The sequence below is a fragment of the Haliotis rufescens genome, unplaced genomic scaffold (assembly GCF_023055435.1).
Source record: "Haliotis rufescens isolate VD_foot unplaced genomic scaffold, xgHalRufe1.0.p SCAF_2, whole genome shotgun sequence".
Classification (NCBI taxonomy): domain Eukaryota; kingdom Metazoa; phylum Mollusca; class Gastropoda; order Lepetellida; family Haliotidae; genus Haliotis; species Haliotis rufescens.
This window is the reverse complement of record NW_025963890.1, coordinates 52,401,635-52,418,584: the sequence shown is the minus strand read 5'-3', so window position 1 is coordinate 52,418,584 and position 16,950 is coordinate 52,401,635. Positions and strand designations below refer to the sequence as shown.

The 16,950-nt window shown below is 42.7% G+C and overlaps 1 protein-coding gene across 4 annotated transcripts in view; it reads right to left on the bottom strand.

The window, feature by feature from the left end:
* LOC124120485 (protein FAM135A-like) overlaps positions 1 to 12,025 on the bottom strand; it is a 73,683-nt gene extending 61,658 nt beyond the window's left edge. For all 4 annotated transcript variants that reach the window (XM_048400136.1, XM_048400137.1, XM_048400138.1 and 1 more), the window contains exon 1: positions 11,878 to 12,025. The gene's annotated coding sequence lies outside the window, so the exon portion shown is untranslated. The remainder of the gene's footprint in view (positions 1 to 11,877) is intronic.
* Between the last annotated feature and the right edge of the window lie 4,925 nt (positions 12,026 to 16,950).

Below are 16,950 nucleotides of genomic sequence, written 5' to 3'. Positions count from 1 at the left end.
TTTAAAACTGTACCTCAGATCCGGTACCTTCATACACTCTACAGTTAGCTGGGCTAGTCCAAGGATAATCCTAGCCGGTACCTTCATACAGTCTACAGTTAGCTGGGCTAGTCCAAGGATAATCCTAGCCGGTACCTTCATACTGTCTACAGTTAGCTGGGCTAGTCCAAGAATAATCCTAGCCGGTACCTTCATACACTCTACAGTTAGCTGGGCTAGTCCAAGGATAATCCTAGCCGGTACCTTTATACAGTCTACAGTTAGCTGGGCTAGTCCAAGGATAATCCTAGCCGGTACCTTTATACAGTCTACAGTTAGCTGGGCTAGTCCAAGGATAATCCTAGCCGGTACCTTCCTAGAGTCTACAGTTAGCTGGGCTAGTCCAAGGATAATCCTAGCCGGTACCTTCCTAGAGTCTACAGTTAGCTGGGCTAGTCCAAGGATAATCCTAGCCGGTACCTTCCTAGAGTCTACAGTTAGCTGGGCTAGTCCAAGGATAATCCTAGCCGGTACCTTTATACAGTCTACAGTTAGCTGGGCTAGTCCAAGGATAATCCTAGCCAGTACCTTCCTAGAGTCTACAGTTAGCTGGGCTAGTCCAAGGATAATCCTAGCCGGTACCTTCCTAGAGTCTACAGTTAGCTGGGCTAGTCCAAGGATAATCCTAGCCGGTACCTTCATACAGTCTACAGTTAGCTGGGCTAGTCCAAGGATAATCCTAGCCGGTACCTTTCTAGAGTCTACAGTTAGCTGGGCTAGTCCAAGAATAATCCTAGCCGGTACCTTTATACAGTCTACAGTTAGCTGGGCTAGTCCAAGGATAATCCTAGCCGGTACCTTCATACAGTCTACAGTTTGCTGGGCTAGTCCAAGGATAATCCTAGCCGGTACCTTCCTAGAGTCTACAGTTAGCTGGGCTAGTCCAAGGATAATCCTAGCCGGTACCTTCCTAGAGTCTACAGTTAGCTGGGCTAGTCCAAGAATAATCCTAGCCGTTACTTTCATACAGTCTACAGTTAGCTGGGCTAGTCAAAGGATAATCCTAGCCGGTACCTTTATGCAGTCTACAGTTAGCTGGGCTAGTCCAAGGATAATCCTAGCTGGTACCTTTATAGTCTACAGTTAGCTGGGCTAGTCCAAGAATAATCCTAGCCGGTACCTTCATACAGTCTACAGTTAGCTGGGCTAGTCCAAGGATAATCCTAGCCACTGTCTACAGTTAGCTGGGCTAGTCAAAGGATAATCCTAGCCAGTACCTTCATACTGTCTACAGTTAGCTGGGCTAGTTTAAGGATAATCCTAGCCGGTACCTTCATACAGTCTACAGTTAGCTGGGCTAGTCCAAGGATAATCCTAGCCGGTACCTTCCTAGAGTCTACAGTTGGCTGGGCTAGTCCAAGGATAATCCTAGCCGGTACCTTCATACTGTCTACAGTAAGCTGGGCTAGTCAAAGGATAATCCTAGCCAATACCTTCATACAGGCTACAGTTAGCTGGGCTAGTCCAAGGATAATCCTAGCCAATACCTTCATACACTCTACAGTAAGCTGGGCTAGTCTAAGGATAATCCTAGCCGGTACCTTCATACTGTCTACAGTTAGCTGGACTAGTCAAAGGATAATCCTAGCCGGTACCTTCATACTGTCTACAGTTAGCTGGGCTAGTCCAAGAATAATCCTAGCTGGTACCTTTATACAGTCTACAGTTAGCTGGGCTAGTCAAAGGATAATCCTAGCCGGTACCTTTATACAGTCTACAGTTAGCTGGGCTAGTTCAAGGATAATCCTAGCCAATACCTTCATACAGTCTACAGTTAGCTGGGCTAGTTTAAGGATAATCCTAGCCGATACCTTTATACAGTCTACAGTTAGATGGGCTAGTCCAAGGATAATCCTAGCCAATACCTTCATACAGGCTACAGTTAGCTTGGCTAGTTCAAGGATAATCCTAGCCAATACCTTCAGACAGTCTACAGTTAGCTGGGCTAGTTTAAGGATAATCCTAGCCGATACTTTCATACAGTCTACAGTTAGATGGGCTAGTCAAAGGATAATCCTAGCCGGTACCTTCATACAGTCTACAGTTAGCTGGGCTAGTCCAAGGATAATCCTAGCCGGTACCTTTATACAGTCTACAGTTAGCTGGGCTAGTCCAAGAATAATCCTAGCCGGTACCTTTATACAGTCTACAGTTACCTAGGCTAGTCCAAGGATAATCCTAGCCGGTACCTTTATACTGTCTACAGTTAGCTGGGCTAGTCCAAGGATAATCCTAGCCGGTACCTTCCTAGAGTCTACAGTTAGCTGGGCTAGTCCAAGAATAATCCTAGCCGTTACCTTCATACAGTCTACAGTTAGCTGGGCTAGTCAAAGGATAATCCTAGCCGGTACCTTTATACAGTCTACAGTTAGCTGGGCTAGTCCAAGAATAATCCTAGCCGGTACCTTCCTAGAGTCTACAGTTAGCTGGGCTAGTCCAAGGATAATCCTAGCCGGTACCTTTATACAGTCTACAGTTAGCTGGGCTAGTCCAAGGATAATCCTAGCCGGTACCTTCCTAGAGTCTACAGTTAGCTGGGCTAGTCCAAGAATAATCCTAGCCGGTACCTTCATACAGTCTACAGTTAGCTGGGCTAGTCCAAGGATAATCCTAGCCACTGTCTACAGTTAGCTGGGCTAGTCGAAGGATAATCCTAGCCGGTACCTTCCTAGAGTCTACAGTTAGCTGGGCTAGTCCAAGAATAATCCTAGCCGGTACCTTCATACAGTCTACAGTTAGCTGGGCTAGTCAAAGGATAATCCTAGCCACTGTCTACAGTTAGATGGGCTAGTCCAAGGATAATCCTAGCCGGTACCTTTATACAGTCTACAGTTAGCTGGGCTAGTCCAAGGATAATCCTAGCCGGTACCTTCATACAGTCTACAGTTAGCTGGGCTAGTCAAAGGATAATCCAAGCCACTGTCTACAGTTAGCTGGGCTAGTCAAAGGATAATCCTAGCCGGTACCTTTATACAGTCTACAGTTAGCTGGGCTAGTCCAAGGATAATCCTAGCCGGTACCTTCCTAGAGTCTACAGTTAGGTGGGCTAGTCCAAGGATAATCCTAGCCGGTACCTTCATACTGTCTACAGTTAGCTGGACTAGTCCAAGGATAATCCTAGCCGGTACCTTCATACTGTCTACAGTTAGCTGGGCTAGTCCAAGGATAATCCTAGCTGGTACCTTTATACAGTCTACAGTTAGCTGGGCTAGTCAAAGGATAATCCTAGCCGGTACCTTTATACAGTCTACAGTTAGCTGGGCTAGTTCAAGGATAATCCTAGCCACTGTCTACAGTTAGCTGGGCTAGTCGAAGGATAATCCTAGCCGGTACCTTCCTAGAGTCTACAGTTAGCTGGGCTAGTCCAAGAATAATCCTAGCCGGTACCTTCATACAGTCTACAGTTAGCTGGGCTAGTCAAAGGATAATCCTAGCCACTGTCTACAGTTAGATGGGCTAGTCCAAGGATAATCCTAGCCGGTACCTTTATACAGTCTACAGTTAGCTGGGCTAGTCCAAGGATAATCCTAGCCGGTACCTTCATACAGTCTACAGTTAGCTGGGCTAGTCAAAGGATAATCCAAGCCACTGTCTACAGTTAGCTGGGCTAGTCAAAGGATAATCCTAGCCGGTACCTTTATACAGTCTACAGTTAGCTGGGCTAGTCCAAGGATAATCCTAGCCGGTACCTTCCTAGAGTCTACAGTTAGGTGGGCTAGTCCAAGGATAATCCTAGCCGGTACCTTCATACTGTCTACAGTTAGCTGGACTAGTCCAAGGATAATCCTAGCCGGTACCTTCATACTGTCTACAGTTAGCTGGGCTAGTCCAAGGATAATCCTAGCTGGTACCTTTATACAGTCTACAGTTAGCTGGGCTAGTCAAAGGATAATCCTAGCCGGTACCTTTATACAGTCTACAGTTAGCTGGGCTAGTTCAAGGATAATCCTAGCCAATACCTTCATACAGTCTACAGTTAGCTGGGCTAGTTTAAGGATAATCCTAGCCGATACCTTCATACAGTCTACAGTTAGATGGGCTAGTCCAAGGATAATCCTAGCCAATACCTTCATACAGGCTACAGTTAGCTTGGCTAGTTCAAGGATAATCCTAGCCAATACCTTCAGACAGTCTACAGTTAGCTGGGCTAGTTTAAGGATAATCCTAGCCGATACTTTCATACAGTCTACAGTTAGATGGGCTAGTCAAAGGATAATCCTAGCCGGTACCTTCATACAGTCTACAGTTAGCTGGGCTAGTCAAAGGATAATCCTAGCCGGTACCTTCCTAGAGTCTACAGTTAGCTGGGCTGGTCAAAGGATAATCCTAGCCGGTACCTTCATACTGTCTACAGTTAGCTGGGCTAGTCCAAGGATAATCCTAGCCAATACCTTCATACAGTCTACAGTTAGCTGGGCTAGTCAAAGGATAATCCTAGCCGGTACCTTCATACTGTCTACAGTTAGCTGGGCTAGTCCAGGGATAATCCTAGCCAATACCTTCATACAGTCTACAGTTAGCTGGGCTAGTCAAAGGATAATCCTAGCCGGTACCTTCATACACTCTACAGTTAGCTGGGCTAGTCAAAGGATAATCCTAGCCGGTACCTTCATACAGTCTACAGTTAGCTGGGCTAGTTCAAGGATAATCCGAGCCAATACCTTCATACAGTCTACAGTTAGCTGGGCTGGTCAAAGAATAATCCTAGCCGGTACCTTTATACAATCTACAGTTAGCTTGGCTAGTTCAAGGATAATCCTAGCCAATACCTTCATACAGTCTACAGTTAGCTTGGCTAGTTCAAGGATAATCCTAGCCAATACCTTCGAACAGGCTACAGTTAGATGGGCTAGTCAAAGGATAATCCTAGCCGGTACCTTCATACAGTCTACAGTTAGCTGGGCTAGTCCAAGGATAATCCTAGCCAATACCTTCATACAGTCTACAGTTAGCTGGGCTAGTCCAAGGATAATCCTAGCCGGTACCTTCATACAGTCTACAGTTAGCTGGGCTAGTCAAAGGATAATCCTAGCCACTGCCTACAGAAGGAGAGCTAGTCAAAGGACAATCCCAGCCACTGCCTACAATAAGCTGAGCTAGTCAAAGGATAATCTTAGCCACTGCCTACAGTAAGCTGGGCTAGTCAAAGGATAATCCTAGCCACTGCCTACAGAAGGAGAGCTAGTCAAAGGACAATCCCAGCCACTGCCTACAATAAGCTGAGCTAGTCAAAGGATAATCTTAGCCACTGCCTACAGTAAGCTGGGCTAGTCAAAGGATTATCTTAGGCACTGCCTACAGTAAGCTGGGCTAGTCAAAATATAATCCTAGCCACTGTCTACAGTTAGCTGGGCTACTCCAAGGATAATCCTAGCCGGTACCTTCATACAGTCTACAGTTAGCTGGGCTAGTCAAAGGATAATCCTAGCCACTGCCTACAGAAGGAGAGCTAGTCAAAGGACAATCCCAGCCACTGCCTACAATAAGCTGAGCTAGTCAAAGGATAATCTTAGCCACTGCCTACAGTAAGCTGGGCTAGTCAAAGGATAATCCTAGCCACTGCCTACAGAAGGAGAGCTAGTCAAAGGACAATCCCAGCCACTGCCTACAATAAGCTGAGCTAGTCAAAGGATAATCTTAGCCACTGCCTACAGTAAGCTGGGCTAGTCAAAGGATTATCTTAGGCACTGCCTACAGTAAGCTGGGCTAGTCAAAATATAATCCTAGCCACTGTCTACAGTTAGCTGGGCTACTCCAAGGATAATCCTAGCCGGTACCTTCATACAGTCTACAGTTAGCTGGGCTAGTCAAAGGATAATCCTAGCCACTGCCTACAGAAGGAGAGCTAGTCAAAGGACAATCCCAGCCACTGCCTACAATAAGCTGAGCTAGTCAAAGGATAATCTTAGCCACTGCCTACAGTAAGCTGGGCTAGTCAAAGGATTATCTTAGCCACTGCCTACAGCAAGCTGGGCTAGTCAAAATATAATCCTAGCCACTGTCTACAGTTAGCTGGGCTAGTCCAAGGATAATCCTAGCCGATACCTTCATACAGTCTTCAGTTAGATAGGCTACACCAAGGATAATCCTAGCCGATACCTTCATACAGTCTACAGTTAGATGGGCTACTCCAAGGATAATCCTAGCCGGTACCTTCATACTTTCTACAGTTAGCTGGGCTAGTCTGAGGACAATTATCACCAGTGTAGTGTGGATCATCAATCCAGCATATCCTATTTGCATCAGCAATTCTTTTTTATGGTATCAATTTGGGGAAAGAAAAATTAGACACTTTAGAAAAATTGACTTTGTAGTGTGTTCACACTTAACTGATCATGCAGATATGATAATAAAAACCTCTGCTAACTCACATTACATTATCTGTATCAATCAATATTTTTGGAAATGATAACATAAGCAAACATCACTGATAGGGAGGAAATTTTCTTTGTGGGCCTTCGGCCCTATGATTACAAATTTTATAGTCCATTTCTTGTATTCATGGGTCATTAACTTCATCCTACATGTTCTATAGGCCACTGATAATTGCAATGGGCCATAAACCCGATAAAATTTAAAAATGATTGCAGCTGACAAAATGTCATTCTTTATGTTCTTAAAGTTAAACTTCCATGGTCCACAAATATCATGCCAACAAACGAAACTACGGTCGTCCCTCGCTATAACACTCTTAATGCTGTGGCGGATTTGCTCAAACCACTGGGTAATCAATGGTACAAATACATTTCAATATTTTCCTCACAAACAAACACCTTCACATCACTGTAAACAGCACATCATCAAATCTGTACTGAATTATGCAAGTTAATTAATCCTGTTGTTGCACTATATGGTAAAAAAAGTGTTCATTGTACACATGGTTTACATTTGTAATCCATTTTTAAAATTTTATTCAAATTTTCATTCAATATTGTTTGCAATGATATTTTGGTAGAAATCATGTGTGAACTGATCAGCTCCTCTTTAATTACAGAACTATTATCAGGTAACCGTTATTGACATCCTGCAAACCTTGTTGTCACAGAATGGATACACATATGATAAATGCCATACTTTGACTCACTAAACATGCTAAAAGTAATACTTGTTGTAGTTTGACCATTATATGTCAACATATTGTTTTCGAGATCAAGACAGACCATGATGAGTGTCTATGACTCTAAAACACAGGCCAAAGCTTATTAATACCTTGGAACAAGCTCATGCTGAATCAGCCAGATCTGCCAACATCATAAAAATTATGAATTTTTTTTCACACAGTGTATGCTGGTGTATCGGCTTACCAATGAATAAAATGTGCATACATTATATATAACATACACCGTGAGTCATGTATTACAGTTTGTGTCAATTACAGGCAAAGTTGAACAACGACAAAATGTACGAAGTTCGAGGATGAAGGAATGTACTTTGTGTTTGTCTACATAATTTCATATCCGGTAAACAAAATATAACCACTTTTGTCAACCATGTTAACTGTAGCTTCCTTCCCAATCTTTTCACATGTTTTCATCCTCCAACTGCAGGATGTGATAAATACATCCATGGAACAACAGAGGTCAGCCCTCTGAAAACACCACCTGCTGGTCTGAGGAGCACCTGTTTGCCTGGCCAGTACATGTGTACTCCTCCCCTGTCTCCCCCTGCCGCCCTCCACACAAATGTCAGTGACTCACAGAGCACCACAGTCTGGGAGTTCTGTGGGCTAAACATAGCCCATACCTCCATACTATAACCGTAATTCTATCTACCATGTCTACAGTTAGCTGGCTACTCCAAGGATAATCCTAGCCACTGTCTACAGGTAGCTTGGCTAGTCCAAGGATAATCCTAGCCACTGTCTACAGTTAGCTGGGCTAGTCAAAGGATAATCCTAGCCACTGTCTACAGTTAGCTGGCTAGTGCATGGATAATCCTAGCTACTGTCTACAGTAAGCTGTCTAGTGCATGGATAATCCTAGCCACTGTCTACAGTTAGCTGGCTAGTGCATGGATAATCCTACCCACTGTCTACAGTTAGCTTGGCTAGTCCAAGGATCATCCTAGCCACTGTCTACCGTTAGCTGGGCTAATACTAGCCACTGTCTAAAGTTAGCTTGGCTAGTCCAAGGATCATCCTAGCCACTGTCTACAGTTAGCTGGCTAGTGCATGGATAATCCTAGCCACTGTCTACAGTTAGCTGTCTAGTGCATGGATAATCCTAGCCACTGTCTACAGTTAGCTGGCTAGTGCATGGATAATCCTACCCACTGTCTACAGTTAGCTTGGCTAGTCCAAGGATCATCCTACCCACTGTCTACCCTTAGCTGGGCTAATACTAGCCACTGTCTACAGTTAGCTGGGCTAGTCCAAGGATAATCCTAGCCACTGTCTACCATTAGCTGGGCTAGTCCAAGGACAATTATAACCAATGTCAACAGTTAGCTGGGCTAGTCCAAGGACAGTTATACCCACTGTCAACAGTTAGCTAGGCTAGTCCAAGGACAATTATAACCGCTGTCAACAGTTAGCTGGGCTTGTCCAAGGACAATAAAACCGCTGTCAACAGTTAGCTGGGCTTGTCCAAGGACAATTATAACAACTGTCAACTGTTAGCTGGTCTAGTCCAAGGGCAATTATAACCACTGTCAACAGTTAGCTGGGCTTGTCCAAGGACAATTATAACCACTGTCAACAGTTAGCTGGGCTAGTCCAAGGACAATTATAACCACTGTCTACCGTTAGCTGGTCTAGTCCAAGGACAATTATAACCACTGTCAACAGTTAGCTGGGCTAGTCCAAGGACAATTATAACCACTGTCAACAGTTAGCTGGGCTAGACCAAAGACAATTATAACCGCTGTCAACAGTTAGCTGGGCTAGACCAAAGACAATTATAACCACTGTCAACAGTTAGCTGGGCTAGTCCAAGGACAATTATAGCCAATGCAGACTTTTTGTGAAACTAAATGTGGATAATAAATCCAGACTATCCTTTCTGCATCAGCAATGTTTTTGATATTTTCAAATTTTGAAAAGAAAAATTAGACATTTTGGAACAAATGACTCCAGAGTTTGCAAACATAAAAGGTATTTCCAAAATGTTCTGCTAACTCACATTACATTATCTTTACTGATCAGGGGGCACGGATGGCCCAGTCGTCTAAGGCGCCACGATTCGCTGTGCAGAGTTGCATCCCTTGGGCACGCAAAAAAACCCATGATTGTGGGTTCGAATCCCGGTTTGCCCCAATTATGTTTTTAGGTTTGTCAGCACCATACCCGTGTTCATGGGTTTCACCGAAGTGGTAAACATCTGAGACCTCCATCACTTCAGGTTTTCCTCCCACATTAAGCTGACACACCGTGATATAACTGGAATACTGTTAAAAGCGGCGTTAAACCCAACTCACTCCTTCACTCTTTACTGATCAATTGGTTCAAAACTGATTTCTGAATACATACGAACATTGTCTCACAAACTAAACTGACACAAACTGCTGGCCCATCTGTGCAACAGGTCCTGGTTTCTCGACAGCCTCTTAAAGTGAATGAATGTTGTTTGCCCTGAAAGTCAGGAATAAATCCAGATCTACCAAGAATGCCTGAATAAAATCTGGGTGCTGTAAACTAATGGTTGATACCACACATCGTGTCCACATCATTCTCGATGTCTTTTCTGGATTCATGAGTTTATAGTTTGAAGTAGTGTAATTTAGGGCTCCAACGAGTACTCAAGTACTTGGGGCCGGTTGGTATCAGCATAACTCAAGTCTGTACTGAGTACTCGTGAAGGGGAGGTAACTCTAATTCAATATTTTGTTAATTTCAAAACAAATGTACGTAATCAAAGAAAGACGTCTCATTAATTTAGTCAAACAATTGACATTACCAGGAAGGTGGTGTATACAGCATATAGAATTGATAGTAATTATTCTGAAATTTCATTGGATGAATGTTCTGTCAGTTATCCAATCACATACAAGCTTATGTTAACAGGCACATTCTAAAAGACTGTTGCAAACAGATATCAAATGATTAATATTTCAAACTACTTTCCTGTTGTTACAAATACATAGAGCAAGTTTCTGGCCACAGTAGATAAATAAGTTGTCAGTGTATTCATTTTGTAGCAAGTTGTAGAGTTGCCCGAGACATTTTCATGTACGTCAGTGACAGCGTCATTGCCTTACACGATGTGCTTAGGTCAACATATTCCAGAAAATTACGATTATGAAAATCTAACACACAGGTGGGTTTATCGACATGTTGTCATGGTTATGTAACAAAGCTCCAGATAACTTTCTGAGCAATTGAGTGTTTACTCTAGGGTTTCTATTTTAATTGGGTTATTACATTTTTCATTGGGTAACCAATATTTTTTCACTCATCTATTCATCACTCTATTGGGTATTTCCAAAAAAGAGTGAACATTTTAAGATTTAAAATATATGAAATTATGTTTTAGCTGTATACCATGATAACTGTTCTATATAGGCTTGACTCTTAAAGTAAATTGGATCGTAATTGTGTTTCGGAATTTAGCTCCTTTGTACGCATGCTGAAAAAGCTCCATTGGGTATTTACGCATGCTGTTTTTACACATTTGAGTTTTTCATTTAATGCATAAGTTACTGTACGCAAGTTAATTGAAAGTAATTGGGTTTTGAATATTTTTTGGGGGTATGTTACGCAAATAAGCTGCTTATCTGAAGCTCTGATGTAAATTAAGTAATATTATCTACTTTTATTCCCTGGGAAAAAAGGAAGTTACACAAGTTCTTACTCTTTCTAGTATCGGGTACTCATGCAGAAGTCAAGTTTCGTCCCCTGGGTACTCGAGTCAAAATATGCTCACTGACAAAAGAAACGCAAATACCATTCTTTTTGGTTAATATATGAAGAATTATTCATATTTAAGAAATTTTATATTGGTTGGATGCACAAACGTACATACTGCTGTGTTGTGTAAACCGTCGCTCATGAACGCATCACATGTGATGTCACAGATCCATGATTTGTCTTGTGCAGGATTAGCTTGTAAAGTTTGGAAATCACGTGAATATCGTGATAAGAATAAAGACACTCTGTGGTAACACTTGATTGATTGTTAGTTTTGTCATTAAGTGATACACATTGGAAACATCTCTTCTTTATGAACATACTTCTATATATGTTTCTATGGTTCATGTTTCTTTTGGTGATGAGTATATTTGGATCTGTTGAAGCCCTCATGTTAGTTGTTCTTTACCATGCAGAGGGATATCTAGAATTTGGAAAATGGGAGTTGGGTTGTGGGCACATTACCCAAGTCACCAAGTGAACAAATACATGCCTGGGAAACTGACACAGCCCATGCATAAGGTGTTTGCAAGCAAAAACATACTTGTCCAAGTCACTGATAATAAAATACACCATCATACAAAACAACGGGCCAAAGTTTGTTGGTGTTGTCAGCTGACACTGACAACATACTTAGCTCAAGGAGAAGATGACATCAGCGTGGTGACAGCGTTCTTCCTCATTAACCTCGCCTAACCAAACAATCAATCATACAAACTTTTTATCGATTTCCCCCGATAAAACTAGATCCTGATTGAGCAGTGTGTCAACGTGTTATACTTATCGAATAACGAATGACCTGTCGGCCCAACCAACACGTACTGGCTGTGCTATTTCTAGGATTCCCATGTGTCACCACAATCACTTTAGCGGCATCTTTTCTTATATCCATACACACAGATTCAGAACATCGGTCAGAAGGAATTCCTAAACATGCCATTCTAGGCACTGACATAGAGGTTATTAAAAGATCTGGATCGAAAACTGTTGGTTACCTGGCAAAACAATTCGTGATGGCGGGCTTCCCTAACACAGAATATCCCGAATAGTCTTCATTTGTTGTTATAACTGAAAATCTTCAGCTTTGAGTCTACGATGACAGCGATCAACAATCAGCAGGAACTCAACTTGCGCATGCGTTTGAAAGAGTTGTCCCCCTTCTTCAGCAGGTGCCCGTTCCCTCGGGTTTTAGCGGGAAAGTTCGGCAATTTCCGCCGTTCAACTACCCTCATGATGGAAAATCGTTTCATTATCGCTGTATTTTATCTCGGATAATATCAATTGATAAGAGAAGAAAATTATGTCATATGGTCTTAGGGAAAAAACCCTACTAAACACAATCTGTTAAAATCGATAAATAATTGTTGAATTTGTGTTACACAATTGCGTGAAAGAAACAATTTTCTAGGCAATTATACATTTTATGAAACAAATGTTATTCTGCGTTATCAAAAGGACAGATGACGAAAGATTAAGTTTTGCAAGAATGTATCCAGAGACCATACGCCGCTTGTGGAAAACCGCTAATTTTGCAAACAATATGCACTGTTATCATTGACAATCAGATAACCATTTATATTCATTCATGTGTATGGCCAGGTGAGAAGATAACGGCACAGGTGGTTCCCGGGGCGCTGACAGGTGGGTGATCGCCTCATCATGATGACGTCATTAGCCCCGATCGAGGCGTGACTGTAGACCTCGGTTAATGAATTGAATTGTTTATTGGAGTGTGCTATGGATGGATAAAATGTTGATCAAATTGGATTATGCATGAACTTTGGATGGTGGTTATGATACAAGCACTATGTACACTTCCCTGAATTGGTCAGACATTATGTACATATTTCCTGAACTAGTGGCAATCTTTTCGTACACATTTCCTGAAACGACATTTCACAATGACAGTACCCCCCCCCCCCCCTTCCCCTCCCCTTCTCCCCCCCCCCCCCCCCCCCAGCGATACCAGGATTGTTGTAACAACGATTGATAACACCTTGTGATTTCCTCATGGCATTCATCATACACATTCCTCGAAATAACATATTTCTATTGAATTCTACTTTTAATGAGCCATAATTTTTGGGGTGTCAGAGATATTTCTTAGATTCAAGATCAGTACTTCACGATAACATCTTGGACAAAGACGCTTTAAGTCCTTATGATCCTCAGCGACGCTTTAAGTCCTTATGATCCTCTGCGACGCTTTAAGTCCTTATGATCCTCAGCGACGCTTTAAGTCCTTATGATCCTCAGCGACGCTTTAAGTCCTTTGGGGCGGTTGGGTAGCCTAGCGGTTAAAGCGTTGGCTCGTCACACCGAAGACCCGGGTTCGATTCCCGATATAGGTACAATTTGTGAAGCCCATTTCTGGTGTCCCCCGCCGTGATATTGCTGGAATATTGGTACAAGCGGCATAAAATGAAACCCACTCAATCATTTAGCCTGCAACCTCGGGGTATCGCGATACTTGTCATGTACGCTAATCGAAACAAAATGCACTCACTAACCTTTATGATTATTCGTGTTCTCCATATCAGATATCATTTATTTTATCAAACAATGCATATTTTACTGATAAAAGTTCATTATTTACATTAGTAGCTCCGAGTAAAAGCCGGGCCTCGCGCTCTGTTTGACAAGGGAGAGAACTCCATCGTATCGCGGTACAGAGAAAAGTTGTGTATGGAGGTCCGAATTGGACAAAAAGAGGACATAATTCTACCAACCATTTGGTATGATCATGCCAGACATCAGTGATTTGTCCAGACAAGTGCAAAGACAGCACAAGTAAAATTCTAAACGTGTTATCAGCAATAGGTATTCAATGTATATTTACCGAAAAGTAAGAGAAAAATATTTTTATAAGTCAACAACAAAATATCAGGAATTATGTTCTAAGATTGTTTCTAAAAAAAATTGGATGACAATAATTTGTCACAAAATGGAAAAATGTTAAAAGTCAACAATAAATATATAAAAAACGCTCCTAGTATGCCCAAAGTATGTATTTATCTTTTGGCTACTAGTGGAGAACGTATTTCTAAATTTGGCATTATGGCCCTTATGATCTCCCAATAGATTCTGGGCACAGAGCGGGAAAAAATGTGCGGACTACGTACTTCCGTTACCTTATTAGTCGCCATGAATATGCAGATGATCTAGTTCAGGTCGATAGAGAAAGTTTACTTGGGGAACTGCGGGTTATATCGTTGGCCATTGATAGATCGGGGTAAGGCAATATTAAAAAAGATGCCAGAAGTATGTATCAACACATTAATAACTCCTTACTTACAGCAGACGGAACATTCCGAGGAAATTGAAATTGTTTACGAAGTGAGCCATTCCTGGTTACTCATTTGCATTAATAGACCGCTGCTAAGAGGCGTGTCCCGCGTGAACTATCGGAAATCACAAATGCCGCGATACGATGAATGCCGCGGTACCACGGGGTCCGAGTATAAGTCCTGGATCGAAAACCACAGTGACGCCTCAAGTCCTTATGATCTTCAGTGACTCTTTACGTGCTTATGATCAACAGTACGGATTTATTTCCTTATGATCCTTAGTGATACTTTAAGTCCTTATGATCCACAGTGATGCTTTAAGTTAAAGTGGTACTTGTTGTTACCCTGCCTGGCACTCGACATTAAAGGGATAAAACAAGAACTGGTCGTATCGGAGTCAGTATTCTGTATCTGAGTGGGGTATCTATGTTAAACTGTGGGAAGGTATCTCAGTGGACTAGTCATTAGTCTGAACTAGAAGAAGCAAAACACAAAACAGACACGCACGCACACACGCACGTTGAACGCGACGTTAAACCCCATTTCACCTAATCTCATGACAATGCATTTCATGAAAGAATTATATATGACTGCTGTTCACAAGACAAGACTGGGACACTGTTTACAGATCACTCTAGGTTTCATCTGGGCAGCTCTGATGGTCGTGCAAGGGTCTACAGGCGTTGAGCCGAACGTTTTATCGACGCTAGCGTTACTCAATATCGTCGATTTGGGGGTGGAAGTGTAATGGTAAAGGGTGTCGTCGCAACTCTAGGGAAAACACAACTCATCATTGTAACTGGCAATTTGAATGGCGTACGCAACCGGGAAGACAGGGTTTTATACAAATACAGGGACGTAATATCACGTTGCAGCCGAGTAATGCACACCCAGAGGTTGCATGTGTTGGAACAGACGTTTTGAAGCAACATGACATTGCTGGACTACCATGCCCGGCTGTTTCTGCAGTTCTCTCCCCTATAGAACATGTCTGGGATAAGACGGAACAACGCATACGACGGGACCAGAACCAGCCGGTAACGGTAGTTCAGGTCGGCCAATCTTTGATTGACATTTGGAACAACATCCCCCAGGCTGTTTTCAATCATCTGATGTCTTCATTCCGCCGCAGCTGCCTCTCCTGTATCAACGCAAATGGTGATCACATCCGAAATTGACATTGTTGCATCACCTCTCTTTTAGGGCGTGTCGCTTTGTCTCTAGGTATGGGTTTGTCAATGAAATTGTTATGATAGAACATTGAACGGACGAATAACGAAGCGTTGTGTTGTTATTTTCAATAACATAACATTTACATAACTTTATGTGAAGCACAGGTACTTTCCCCCTTTTGTATATATAAGGGAATAACACGAAAATCATTGATAATTCACGAAGCACTAAGATCTACACTCTTCAAAAGAAGTAACGCACATGTAGTATGTAGTTCATTGAACCTGACATATACTCGGTATATAATGCGGTGCCGGTAAGTATATTTGCCACATCGCTTGTTTCTTTAGCCAATCCTTGGCCACATCTTTAGATACCTTAGCCGCAGCGGCTAAGTTTTGTAATGCTCCTACGTCCTCTACCATGTCCAAGGGCACTAACGGCAGCGTGGCAGCTCGACGGACCACCTTCTTCACTTCTGGATCCTCCGACTACTCTACAGCTAAACCAACACGCCAAGACGAGTATAACACCCGAGTGATCACACTGTGGGAACTACCATACTTTTTGGTTTGTCGACTCTTTAGGATCTCGGAAAATTGCTTTGTCGACACACCGTGGAATGAGTGAGTGAGTAAGTATGGTTTTACGCCGCTTTTAGCGATATTCCAGCAATATCACGGCGGGGGGACACCGGAAATGGGCTTCACACACTGTACCCATGTCGGGAATCGAACCCGGGTCTTCGGCGTGACGAGCGAACGCTTTAACCACTAGGCTACCCGACCGCCCCACACCGTGGAAGGACCCGGCTTGCTACACCGTCTTAAAGAGTGACTGAGTAACGGTACTGTCACACACTGTGTTGATCTTCATATGCCACAGAGGTGTCCTCCCATGCATCTGTCTGACACCCCACGTGTTAGACGGGGTTAGTAACGGTTGATTGATTACTAATCCCATGCCTGTTGCCTGCGGTTTAAGTGGACTCCGCCATTTGTCAGACAGTGAAGAGTAAGACTGAGTGAGTGAGTTTGATTTTACGCCGCTTTTAGCAATATTCCAGCATTATTACGGCGAGGGACACCAGAAATGGGCTTCACATAGTGTACCCATGTCGGGAATCGAACCCGGGTCTTCGGCGTGACGAGCGAACGCTTTCACCACTAGGCTACCCGACCGCCCCGTGATTAGTAAGAACACCACAACCCCGTCCATGTTTATTCATAGAACTAACAATTAAAATAACATGAGTCATTACAACTAAATTCAATCAATATCAGCACTATATTGCCAATATCAGCACAAACCTGATATCGCTAAATCTAAATTATGAAGTGTCAAATATATGAAATTACTCAAACAAAAGAATAGTTAAGAATCTTGTTTAAACTCAAATACTTTTTACTTTGAGTGTTACGACTCATCGGATACAAGTGTACATATGCACTGTAATTCCTTTTCTCCCAGAATTTACAGTTGACTCAGTGACCTTAATCCCTTTACGCAGGTCAGTAATAATAATCAGTAGTAGTTCTAATCAGCCTCGCTAGATTGGACTAGTCCATTACAGCGACAGGTAAGCCCAATTTCAATTTCTAGTAAAAT